The sequence below is a fragment of the Elgaria multicarinata genome, chromosome 5, assembly GCF_023053635.1.
Source record: "Elgaria multicarinata webbii isolate HBS135686 ecotype San Diego chromosome 5, rElgMul1.1.pri, whole genome shotgun sequence".
Lineage (NCBI taxonomy): Eukaryota > Metazoa > Chordata > Lepidosauria > Squamata > Anguidae > Elgaria > Elgaria multicarinata.
The window spans coordinates 59,033,144-59,046,905 of record NC_086175.1 but is presented as its reverse complement, the minus strand read 5'-3'; positions in this window follow the sequence as shown (position 1 = coordinate 59,046,905).

The following is a 13,762-nucleotide window of genomic DNA, read 5'->3' as shown; positions in this document are numbered from 1 at the left end:
ACCTCATCAGACTCTGAATCAATAGCAGCATTCAAGTCAGCACGAAGGTGAGCGATTTTATCCTTGAAGTGTCTTGCAAATTCATCACAGTGAGTCCTCGAGAGTTCTAGTATTGTATTGGGTGGGTTAGATGTAATTAATCCCCAAACCTCTCGGAAAAGCTCAACTGGATGACAACTTGAGGATGCAATGGAGGCAGCAAAGTAAGCTGACTACTCCTATAAAGGTACAAATTGTGACTACTATAAAGGAACAAATTTGGTCCTATCATTTAAGTGAAGAAAGATGTCTGCATTGCAGTTCTTTGTGTCCATCAAACAACAACCTACAGAGCTCTCATTTTTGGAGTTTAGGATTATCTCCAGTGCTGAAAGTGGGAGGAAGGGGAAAAGTGAGAAGGATGTGAAACATTTTCCTACAACACACTCATATGCATGTTTACTTAAAAGTAAATCCTGCTGAGATTAATACTCCCAAGTAAGTGTGCATAGAGCTGGGTTCTCACAGACTTTTTAAAACACTTATTGATCCTCATCTGTATAACAAAGCTGGATGGTTTTACATCCATTGAAAAGCATCCTACCCCATCTTGCCTCACTTCCCACTCTGATTATATCTGAACTATGATACACATGCATGGCTCAGGGCCAGTTCACAAAGACAACCATTTAAAGTAGAATATTAGGTGCATCCTGTATAATATATACACCTCACATACAATATACCTACCCATGTCTATTTGGCCATCAGTGCAAGCCCCCTAATTGTTAATCAGGACACACTGCTACATGTACAAATCGTGTGAGATACACATGATGTTCCATATGGAACAGCTATCATTGCAGGGAACCTGGTTTTGTTTTGACTGAATTCGGTGGCATAAGAGTTTTTGGTCGTCAGCTCTTCAGTGATTCTGTTGCAGTGAAAACAAATGAGCACACATCTATTAACTTAATGGTGCAGGACTAGGCCCCAAGGCAACTTAGTTTTACAGGCTTAGGGATATTAAAACTGTGCTAATAAGTATTTTTACAACCAGCAAGTTTCTAAAACAAGACAACTCTTCTGTAAAATATGTCATGAGGCTTTGTCCGATCATGTTTAAGACTCCCTGTATAACACATGCTGACACATTACCAGAGTGAATAATACATACTGGCATCTAGAACTCATGCAAATTAAAATATTCATGCTCACAGTACGGGGTTGGCATCAGCACCTGGTATCCTTGGGCAGTTGCCAGGGCCCCAGTATCCTAGGAAAGCCCACTATCAAGATCGCCCCCCCTCCCCGCCTCAAAAATTGTTTCTGGACCAACAGTTTGAGCACTGCCAGGTAGCAAGATCTAGCAACAAGACCCCTGCGATTAAAAAAAAACTAAGCTGAAAGCAAGATGGCTGTAAGCTACACTACCAAAGGACTAAGACACATGTGAGCAACACATGGGCCGCATGCAGCTCTTTGCACCACCGCGGCCCTGACACTAACTTTGCTATGACAAGGAGAAATAGCTTGCTTTTAAAAGCCAAAAATTGAAGGCAGGTTGGCAGCAAAAATATTTTCAAGCAATATTTATGTAGCCCCCTTTTGGTCCTACTGCACAAGCGAATTTCAGCACCAAAACACACTTCCTCACTTCTACCACCAAATTTCAGTGAGGGAGCAGCTCAGGATGGTGGGGGTGGCAGCTCTCAGTGGGGTCAGGAGATCATGCATACTCCAACCACTGGAAGCTGCCCACCCCTAGACTTGGATGAGCTGAAATTATTTGTAGGGAAACAGGCTAGACGAAGTTTAGATCAGGGAATGGCAACTTGTAGCCCTCCAAGTGGTTTGGCCTTCAATTCCTATCATCCTTCACCATTGGCTATGCTGGCTAGGGCTGATGGGAGTTGTAGGCTAATATCTGGGAGAGGGAGGCTACAGTTCCCCTGGTTTAGACCAATGTGTTTCTCCCCCCCCCTTGTTATTTTCATGGACTAAATATTTTCATGGTGAACTGCTTACTAGGGCTGTGCAAAGGTTGAACCTTTGATATTTGAATCTGATGTTCAGAGGCCATTTTGTGCCACATCCGACCTTTTAGGATGGATCCGTCATTTTAGGATGGGATCTGCCAAGACCATGGCCCAGGAGCAGAGGGTAGACGTGGCCTCACCACATGCAATCGCCAGCTTCCCCACCACCATTGCTGGCGTCTTCTCGCAAGATGCCGCTTCAAGCCAGTGATCTCGCAAGAGGAAGCTGACAATGGCGGCAGAGAAGTGGGCGATCACATGCCGCAAGGCCACATCTACCGTCTGCTCCTGGGTCCCACTAAGTCCAGCCCTTCCAACTACTGCATGCTGGGGGCTATACCGGGGAAGAGGGCTGGCCAGGAGAATGGCGGATCCCATCTTAAAATGGCGGATCCGTCTTAAAATGTCAGATGTGGCACAAAATGGCCTCCGAGCCTTGGATCCAAATATCTAAGGTTCGACCTTTGCACAGCCCTACTGCTTACACTGTTTTAAGTTCTGACTTTTTTTCTGTAAACTCATCACAATAACGTTTACTGCTACTTTTTAAAATGTTGGTGGTTGTGATGTTTAGCTGCCTTATGTGTTATAAAGGTAAATATATATACAAAGTTATTGTTTATATTATGTTATGTATAAGGTTCAGGAAATAAGTAGGCCTCAGGTACTTACAATTAGTAGAGGGGGGGTTGAATGCCTGTGTGTTGATTGGATGGTTGAGGGGGAGTGCAGATTGGCTGAGTAAGAGTGGGAGGAGATAGAGAAATGTATCTACAGATAGTTAAGTGAGTGAGGAGCGGGTAGATGAGTCTGTAGAAGTGTCAGTGTGAGATGATTCTGTGAGGTAGAATGAAGTAGAAGATTTTAGGATATATATAGTGGAACTTTGTAATAAAGAAGGGACTGAAACCAATACACTTGGAACCATACGCATTTGAACTGAGGAAACCATTAAGCTTATACACACATTTACTTGAGTTAATAAATTCCAATTATATTTACAAACAACTGGTGTGGTCTGTAGAGGTGTCTGAGGAGAAAGCAACAAATGGTGGCAGCGGAATGGGAAACTGAGGGCTCGGTTGCTGAGCTGTGGGGCCCGAAGAAGAAGCGAGACAGGAACAGCAGCAGGAGACCTAAACCCCAAACATGTCATTAGCACAGGGGGGATTAAAGTGGTCCTGGGTGTTGGTGGCATGGACAGTCCTGTCAGGAGCTTGTGGGTGTCTCAGGTGAAGTTGCGACTACACAGAGGGGCATGGCGTCATATGGGAATGGAAGAGTTTTGGATCCAGTGGATTCAAAGCCGCCCCTGGAATATCCTTTTTTTATTATTTAGTTAGTTATTGTATTTCTATACTGCCCAATAGACGAATCTGTCTGGAAGATTCACAACAGTTAACACCATAAAACACAACATGATTTGGAACTTACCTATTTCATCTGCTGGTAGGAAGATTACCTGCAGTTGAATTATGTTTTCCATGAGTATAGCTCGGTTTCTGGTGCAGGTTTGACCTTCCTAATTTGTTGAGTTCCGTTCTACCATGAGGAGGTCCTCTACCACATCCTAATCGATCGCAAATAACCATCTATGGGTTAGGATTGAACTACCCGTGTGTGTGTGGTGGTGGGGATGTTCATAATTCTTGGTAACGTTAGGAAAGCTATTGTTGAATACACACAGAGAGAAAGACTAAGAAATTACAATAAAATATAATTACTTAATAAAATACTTTTTAAAAATGTAGTAAAAATGAAAAAGGGTTTCCAAAGTTACCACCATCTTACCATGAACAGAGAGCACTAGATAATTTGTATAGACTATCATATAATGCCCACACGTTTTCAGTAAGATTTCATATTTAACATGACATTTATTTACATTTCAAGGCAAACCTAGACTAAGATCCAAAGACTTACACAACTAGTTCCACGCACACAAAGGTGTTTTGATTTATTTTTCAGTGCACACATTTAACAGAAACAGATTTTGAAAAATGAAAAGAATATCTTAATAAGTAAAAATCGATAGGATATGCTCAAGTCCTCAGACCTACCTGTACCATAAGATAACTTCTGTATTACTAAATTATCTCTTTTTCTATAGGTTTATGTCAGTGAACATGGTTGTGATGGACTGGACATTTTCCTAAGACAATCTAAAACAGGGTGCAGAACCTTAGATCTGAGGGCCAAATCCAGCCAGCCTTAGGGCAAAATTCAGTCTTCTGGGGTTGCCCAGATGGTCGTTTCATGGTTGCCTTTTTCTTTTTTGATATTTTTGACACTGCTTCTTTTGCCTTCCACCACCTAGTGCTTCTCCAGAATGGAATTCTCCCCTCTGGCTGAAAGGAGTTCAGCACCCTTGATATAAACTAATGACAGAGCTCATTGAAGCAGCAATTGGCAAATGCTGAAAGGCCTCAGAACCTGGCACACATTTTAGTTGCTTTTCTCTGGTATTTTCAGAAATATAAAATACATTTGGAAATTTTACTTTCCCCACACATTACTTTGTCCTAAGTGTTTTTCTCCTCTATTTTCACTACTGTATAAATGTGTCCTTTAAGCATTCCATTGTTTTCCTTAAACTTTACTAGATGAGAAGGACGACTAGATAATTTTGGAAAGGACTAGGTAATAGGGATGTGTTCCGCTTCTAATCAGACCAGCGAATTAGAAGTGGAGTGGGATGCTTCGCCTCCTGTTAAGGCGGAGGCGAAGAGGATTGGGGGGCCGGCGGAGCGTGGCGAAGAGGATCGAGGTGAAGGCGGATCCTTCGCCTCGATCCAGAGCTCCGCCGGAAAGGTAAGTGGGGTTTACCGGGCCCTGCCGCTGTTGCTGTCGCCCATGCGGCGACAGCGGCAGGGCCCGGTAAACCCCCCCCCTCTCCCTTACCTGCCTCCGTCCGCGGTCCCTCGGCTTCTTCAATTGAGCCCGCGGTTCAACCAGGAAGTCTAGGCCGCACTTGCGGCCCAGACTTCCTGGCTGAACTGCGGGCTCAATTGAAGAAGCCGATGGACCGCGGACGGAGGCAGGTAAGGCCCCCCTCCCCCTTGGTCCCTTACCGGGTTCTGCCGCCGTCGCCGCACGGGCGGCGATGGCAGCAGGGCCCGGTAACCCCCTCTCCTCTCCCAGCCTTAACTGGCACCACTCCCCTCCACTGCGGAGCTCCGATTCGGAGCCGGAGCTCCGCGGCGAAGAGGAGCGGAGTATGGGCGGAGCGGGCCGATCCAAAATTTTCGGATCGGCCCGCGGGGCGGAGCGGGGGGGGGTCTGTGCACACCCCTACTAGGTAACATGGTGCTCTCCAGATGTCTTGGACTACAACTCCCATAATCCACAATGGAAAAAGCCTTCAGACACATCTGATTCAGGGACTGAAATGCATCCCAGTCTCCCTGTAAGATTCGCTGCCCACTTTTAAAACCTGGAGTTTAGGATTCTCAACTGTTTTTGAATATTTTAACCAGAGTCTCAGCTTACCGGCTGGTGTTTTGTTTTCACAACTAGCGTGATAAGCTGGGACTGTTCTTACCTTTCCCTTGCATATTTATGAACACAGTAGGGTTGTGAGTCAACATTGTTTGCAAAGCACAGAGAATTAGCAACATCGCAATGGTGTGATTTCTCTCAAGCAACCGAAGGTGGCCTTGCAGCAGTCTGGGCTGTGGGCAGGTGAGCAGCCTATTGGCCCTCAAAGCCCAGCTCTCTTAAAATCTGAGCGAGACTTTCCTTGTTTCTTGTTCTTTCTTGAACTCAGACCTAGAAGCACCATCACTGATAAATGTGGAGTTTAGCATGAGGGTCTTTGTGTCTACAATGTTCTTTCCGATATCTGTAGTATGCACTCTGCAGTCCCCTAAGCCAGAGGTGCCAAAATTAGGAGCCAGGTAGAAGCAACTTGTTTCTTCCTGATTTCTGCAGCAACCTAGGTTCTAGTTGTCATGCCATGCCCGTCTTTTTCAGGTATTTGTGGTTATTTGCACCCTTATCCTACACCTGCCATGTGAAGAGGCAGGGATTGAAGGTAAGATGTACAGCCAGCAGGTCTTGAATATGCCGAAGAAAGATCTTTGATACTCAAATAAAAAGCTTTCAGTGTGGAAATGCCTCAGGCCTGGGCCTCTGCGACCTGTTCACCCTGAAAACTTGACAGCAGTGCATTGTTTAAGGACAGTTAGGTTGAAAGTTCCTTTGTGCATAATCAATATGCCAGAAGCCTGACAAGTTTTTACATGCTCTCCAGCCTAACCCGATCATCACTTAACGGCTGCAGCCTTTTATTTAATAGGCCTTTAGAATGACGAAGTGCGTCAGTCGTTTTAGATCTTATAACTTGTTATAAGCACAATTACGGTAACAGCCTAATTAGAGTGCTGAACGTTTCAGCACTGTATATAAATGTACTTTGTAGACATATTAAGATAACTTATAATTTCCGGAAGCAGAGCAAATCACTTTAAGGTTACAATGTAAAAGGCAGATACAATTGTGCTCCGTGACCCAGAGAAAAGCTTCAAGTCTCTGCTCATAGCAGACAGGTGGTCTCTGCTATGCGCTGTCTCTGCTTATTAGTTATGGCTCTGACAATGCAAGTTTTCACATGAGAAGTACCATCTGCTTAAGTGTGTCAAGAGACATCTTTATTAATGTAGTCAATGCTACATTTTGGTTTACATACACTCAAACTTAGACTATGGCAAGAGATAAAGCGCGACAATGAAATTAGGTGTCTCGGTTTGGGGTTTTAAACTTAAATTTATAGCATTTTTAAGGCTCAAGGTTTGCTGGAGTATAAGATATAAAATCCTTTTTTTAAAAAAAGAACCTAGCCCTCATACCATCCCAACCCTTCCTACCAAATGCCACTTGGAAAGAGGTCTGGCACCACATGAAGACGTGTAGTTTCGGATGTTATTACAATACAGCAGCTTTAGTTTGCTTACACATTTTTCTCCTCTGGCCTCGTGGTCTTGTTTGTTTGACGTTTGTGGTTTTAGATGATGATGATGATGATGATTTTGATTTGTATACCGCCCCATAGCCAAAGCTCTCTGGGCGGCTTTGTTGTTGTTTATTCGTTTAGTCGCTTCCGACTCTTCGTGACTTCATGGACCAGCTCACGAAAGAGTTTTCTGTCAGCCGTTGCCCCCCCTAGCTCCCCCAAGGTCAAGTCTGTCACCTCCAGAATATCATCCATCCATCTTGCCCTTGGTCGGCCCCTCTTCCTTTTGCCTTCTACTTTCCCTAGCATCAGCATCTTCTCCAGGGTGTCATGTCATCTCATTATGTGTCCAAAGTACTTCAGTTTTGCCTTTAATACCATTCCCTCAAGTGAGCAGTCTGGCTTTATTTCCTGGAGTATGGACTGGTTTGATTTTCTTGCAGTCCAAAGCACTCTCAGAATTTTCCTCCAACACCACAGTTCAAAAGCATCTATCTTCCTTCACTCAGCTTTCCTTATGGTCCAACTCTCGCAACCACAGGTTAACAATTAGAAACAATTTACAACATTTAAAACTACAAAATCATACAACATACATAGAAACGTATATTTAAAACAACTATAAAGAGCTTTAAAAACAAATCTAGGATTACTTAAGCTCATCACATATTGCAAATGCCTGGGAAAAGAGAAGTTTAACCTGGCGCTGAAAAGATACCAATGTTGGTGCCAGGCAGGCCTCATTGGGAAGATAATTTCACACAGTACTTTGGGTGCTATCTTTCAGCAGAAATCCTTTCTATAAATGTTTAACACCTCCATTGGAAGAATATTCTTCAGTGGAGCGACATTGATGGTGCTATATAAATAAATAAATAAATAAATAAATAAATAATAATAATAATAATAATAATAATAATAATAACCATCAACACCCTAGCATTGACACCGTACGCTTGATCTGACACATTGATGGAACACCTAAGACATATGTTGGATTCTTCTAGGCAGCTTTATAGATCATAACATTCACTTTGGCTTGAGCATGGAAAACAATAAAAGAGCTAGCGTAAATATGAAAGATTGGTTTAATGCCCTTCTGCAATGTGACCCTTTCCCATCTATTTTTTGCTACTAATAGGGAACAGGGCAAGAGGTACACTATTCCAGTGATGTCTTAGACAAGGAAGAGGATTCCATAAAGTAAATTCAGATAGTTCTTGGCACACAAATTACAGCAGCACAAAAATCAGTCACTGATCAAAGGGTACAGCTGAAAAAGAGTATGTAATTGTATTAAGTTGTAATAAATGAAACTGAGCACTCTTAAAAAAGGTCTGAATTAAATCTGCCCCTAGATTCCTCCGTAAGAGCTAGTGCATGCTGAAGACATTCTCATCCTCCTGTTTTAGCTGTTGGGGGAACTTGGAGTTGGCTCAACTCTATAGAGGCAGTATCAGCCTAAATTATGTATTAGCAGTGCTGGAAAATTGTATAAAGGAACAAATTTGAATTTCATAGCAACAAGCATCATTGAATCACTCTCAGAAGTGGCAAGCAGAGGGGCTGCTAGAAGAGAAACATTATTCAGCTGTACATCTACTTCTCTGGAAAGACTACCGTAACAGAACATTTGTTTTGTGGATTAATGACTCCTGAAATCAGTTACATGTTCTAATGAAGATTTCAGTTGAGGTTCAACCTGTAGGTTGTTCAGTGTAACCAGGCCTATAAGAGCAATGAGGCATCCTTTCCCTTGCTAGAGTCCCAGGCAAAGGTGTTTGAGAAAGGTGTTTGTTTTACAAAGGAGGAGTGTTTAGGGAAAGGTTTTCTTACCATCCCTAGTGTTTTCACTACAGCTTGGCTTGAGGACACAGAAATAAAATGAGATTTTCTAACTGCAGACGATAATGTCATGGTCTCATAATAAAGTTGAGACAATAAACAAAAACACAAAACTATAAAAATAAAAGGGGAATCAAGGTCAGTCATGAATGGCGGCAGCATCATAGTCTTGTCTGCAGCTTTGTTCTATTTTTTAAAATATATTAATGTAAACCACGTTTACATTATGTGGTTTACATTCATGTGGCTCTTTTTTGTTCTGATAGGAGTCCACCATTTATGATTTTCCTGATTCATGCTCTTCTTTTTCTTCTTTCCATGGGGCCATCATTAAGTATTCCATGGTATCTTGAGAAAGCAACGATCAGTAATTTTAATGTGGCACCGTACGATCCATTAGAATAAGAGCAACTTATCTGGCTATTATTGGTGATCACCAGACACTTATAATAATTCAAGTTAGTGACCTCAGTGAAACAAAAGCAGAACAAACCAGCAAAAGGCCCAGAAGAAATTATTTTCCGCATACTTATGTAGTGCCATCATGCCCCTTGGTAGCAAAGTTTGGTGTAATAACAGATAATATTCCTGGTATATCTGCACACAGAAGTTAGCACTTCCCAGAAGTCTTTAGCTGATACTGCTATGCTACATTGGGCTGGGCCTGTTCCTCAATATTGGCGTAGCAGTACTAAGGGTGGCTGATGTCTTGGCACAGGAGATGGGGATAGTCGATAATCCCAGCATCCAGTTCTATGCCATTTTTGATCCTCTCCTTATACCCCTCACTGATGAATTCATTACAGTTCAGTTTCCTTTGAATTGGCCAGAACACTGGTGATTTATGATAGTTCTGCTCCTGAACTGCTTAGTTTATTCGTCTGTGCATATAATGCTCCAAATCAAACTCCTAAAGCAGACAGCAGAACTATTCCTTGTATCAGGGTCCCAAAGAGAGCAACTGCAGAGTGTAGCATCTTGGGAGTGCAGTTTCTTTTCTTGGGACCCTGATGCAAGAGGATTAGCACTGTTGTCTGCTTTAGAAGTCTAGCAGCTATACTTTCTGCCAACTCAGTTCTCTCCAACTCTGTCCAAATTCATACTGCAGCTGTTTCCAACTGTTACTTGTTACTTCCCAAACTCATGCTGAAATTTCCTCCAACTCAGCAAGCTCCAGGTGTCGGATTACAACTCCTATCATGCCCAGTTACCATGACTAGCCATGGTGTCTGGGGGTGATGGGGTTTGTAGTCAAACACATCTGGAGACTACCAGGTTGGGGGTGATTGCATCACCTCATCAAAGCTAGAGAAAGATTTCAGGTCATTAAGGCCTAGCTACTATCTCTTGTTATGTCCCTGGTCATCCATCAAGCTTGTCATGAAAAAAAAATATAGGATGGGTTCCATTCATGCCAATCAAAACTGCCAAACACACAGCCACACCACACTGCTATAGAACACTGGATCAGGATTCAATAGAAACACACACACAAACACACTCATAAACTATAGCAAAACTGGACAGATACATGGGGACTGATTGCATAAATAGCCATTCACAATGATATCACAATTGATACCAGATTGATAATGGGGACCAAAAAGCCCAAACATTTTAGACCGATTCTGTCCCGCTTGCACTGGCTGCTTGTATGTTTCCAAGCTGAATTCAAGGTGCTGGTTTTGACCTATAAAGCCTTACATGGCTTGGGATCACAATACAATAAAAATATATGCTTCAACAGTAAAATGGTCATGGAATTAACCCATAAAATATTTTAAGTTGCAATTGAGAAAAGATGTGGGGAACATCTGAATGCAACTGGTAAGCCAACTGGACTTTATTCCTGCCATTCTATGAGTAACAACTTCTGGACATCAAATTTGAAACAATTCTTATCTATAATGCTATCCAAACCTCACCCAGTCTTTCTGCCATTCTTCCCCAGTACATCTCTGCTGTGAGTGTTGCTCCCACAACTCTACCACCTACAGCAGCAGCCCCTAACCTGATGCCCCCCAGATGTGTTGGACTATTAACTCCCAGCATCTGGCTATTGGAAGTTGTAGTCCAACACATCTGCAAGGCACCATGTTGGAAAAGCTGACCTAATGGTTTTCTGATCTCTTAATTCACCCATCTTCTTGCTCTTATGCCAAAACATTACTGCATTGGCTCACTAGCCATTTCATCTTCCATTCCATTTCTCCCCTCCCCGTTTGTTAGATTTTGCCAATCCTTCCTCCTCTTCTCTCTATTGTTTTTCCAAATGTCAACATTTAGATTGTAAGCCCTTAGGGTCAAGGGTCTGCCTTTTTGTTGTTTCTGTGTAGTGTCAGATACAATGATGATAGTATATAAATAATAAAACAGGCAAATATTGAGATTTGCATCTGTGTCAGCTTTATTTCCATTAAAGGAGTTCTTTATCTGTCTAGTTAATTGTATGTCTTATTGAAATCCATGAGACCAATATTCACAGACTGGCTTAAGACTGCCTGCTTTTACTGCAGAACAAGTATCTACATATTAGCTGGAGTAGATCATTTGTGAAATCATTTTTTAAAGTTTGTTCAACTATACCATGGAGGAAGACAGACAATACTTTTGTTGCAGTTCAATCTATGGCATCTCCAGATAAAAAGGTTGTAGGTGACAGGAAAGATATCTGCCCTTGACCTTGGAGAATAGATAGAATGGCTAGATGACTCAGTAGAAAGCAGCTTTATATATTTATATGGAGCAAATTCTTAGTAGCACAAACACTATTACTCAAATATTTATTTTCCCTGTCAAGATGAGCTACAAGTTTGTACTTCAGTCTTTTGCCAAGGGGGCTAAAATACCAGATATGTGCCTCATGCCAAAATTCTTGAGTATTTTATTTTCCACATTTATTAGCAGTCATTCTGAATAATAAGAAAGCTCTCAGAGGATGTATTGTCTGGTCTGGATCTACATCTAAAACTTAAGAGGCAGCTTTTTTAGGGTTCAAAAGGCACTGGGTTGTTAGGAAATTTATTTTTATTTTTAAAAAATCCCACTTTCCCTCCACTTGACAAAGGTGTGAAGAGTAGCAAACAGTATCCAAGAAATAAACCATATTCAACCTCCTTAAAATCACACAATTTATCACAGTATAACAACTATAAACAACATAAGAAAACTGTAGGAAGTCAAACAACAAATACTTAATTTAAATATCAACAGAGGTAAAAGCTTGTTGAAAGAGAGGTCTTAAAAATATAACCTAAGTACTTGAGGCAGGGAGTTCAACATATCAAAAAAAGGCAGATTTTTATTTTTTTTAACATTCCACTTACTAAAATCTGTCCTAATCCAGGCAAATAGTTTCCTAATGGAACTATCAGAAAGAGAGTCAAAACTATCACTCTGTGGACATATATATCTGATGAGTCACCAACTGCAAGTATCTTGCTAAAATGAAAAAAAATGTCATTATAATTATTATTATCAGTATCAGCATCACTATCCCAGCTATAAGACACAATATTTTGAATCCTACCAAAGGCCTTATTTAATCCACCATTCTGTCCACATAGTGGCCAACCTGCTTACAAGTAAAATAGATATACATTAATAAAATGGCAATGATGGCTTTATCAATATATAATAAGTCTTCAGAATCCTTCCCATAGTTCAGTTTTGTCAGTTGCCCCTGCAGTGACAAGGGAACAGTCCAAGGTCAAACAGGGTCTGATGTCTTCTTCACCTGCCTCTCATGCTTTCCTGCTCTTTCTGAAAGGTCAGTTAATGTCTGATGAACTATCTTCTTCCATTAGTGGTCCAACTGGAGCAGGTTCTAAGGTTATTTTTGTTTACATTGTCTCTCACTCACCTGGTCTGTCCACACAAAAGTCGTATCCTGCCTTTAGCAAGATTTTAACACAAAAGGGAATGGGATTGCACATTTAACTGGTTATACTTAGTTGTTCTCTTAACTACTTCTCTGGGAATGGTCCTTGCCTAGGGCAGGGGAGAAACAATATAGAAACAGAGTATTGAACACTAATCAATTACCTTGATTAATATGTGTCAGCATTCTGTGGAAATGTAATTTAAGCCCTGGTTGTTGTAGCCTGATAGCCTCTGACTCCATATTCAAATCTAGTCCAGCTATCCCTCAGAAACCAGACAATACAATATTTTAACTCTACATCCTCATCAAGCCTTTAAAATAAATTAAGAAATCTAAGTTTTTGTCATGTTCTTGTAAACCCCATTGGCATGATTTGAGTCATGTCTCCATCATGAGACTATTGTCAAAACCAGGGTGCTTCCAGAGGAGGTTTTGAGTGTGCAATCACCATGCCTCATTCACATAATTTTATGGGAAGTATGGACAAACATACTTCCCATACAGCATTGATCCTATGGACAAACATAGGATCATGCTGTAAAGATGCCCAAAGGTACAGTACAGGAAGGACGAGTTTCACATATAGCATCCGTAGCATTTATGCAGTTTAATTTCAATTCTGGTATTTCACATTCATTGCAGAGTAGTATGTTTCCTTCCTGAATTCCTTCAGTTTAGTGATATGTATAGAACGGACAGTTCCAAAGCTTGAAAAGCAGTTTTAAATCTTGCATTATTCAAAGTATGTCAACTGCTTTAGTGAAACTAGTTAATTATTGAAACTTCTTTGGATCGCTGGTTAATGCTTGAGGCCAGGAGAACAATTACATTCTATCAACAGCAGACATAGTTTCTTTTATGTGAGTTACAAGGTCAAATATCTGAGATTATGAGAGAAGTCAGGGACACCATTTTAAAATGTCCTTTGTTTGCAAAACCCTCAAAGAATCAAAGAAAGAAAGTTTAAAAACAGCAGCTCCATCACAAATGGCAGAACAAAATAAAGATTTTTTTATTTGATTTGATTTTCTCTAATACTATTAGACTTTTCTTTTTAAAATCTTC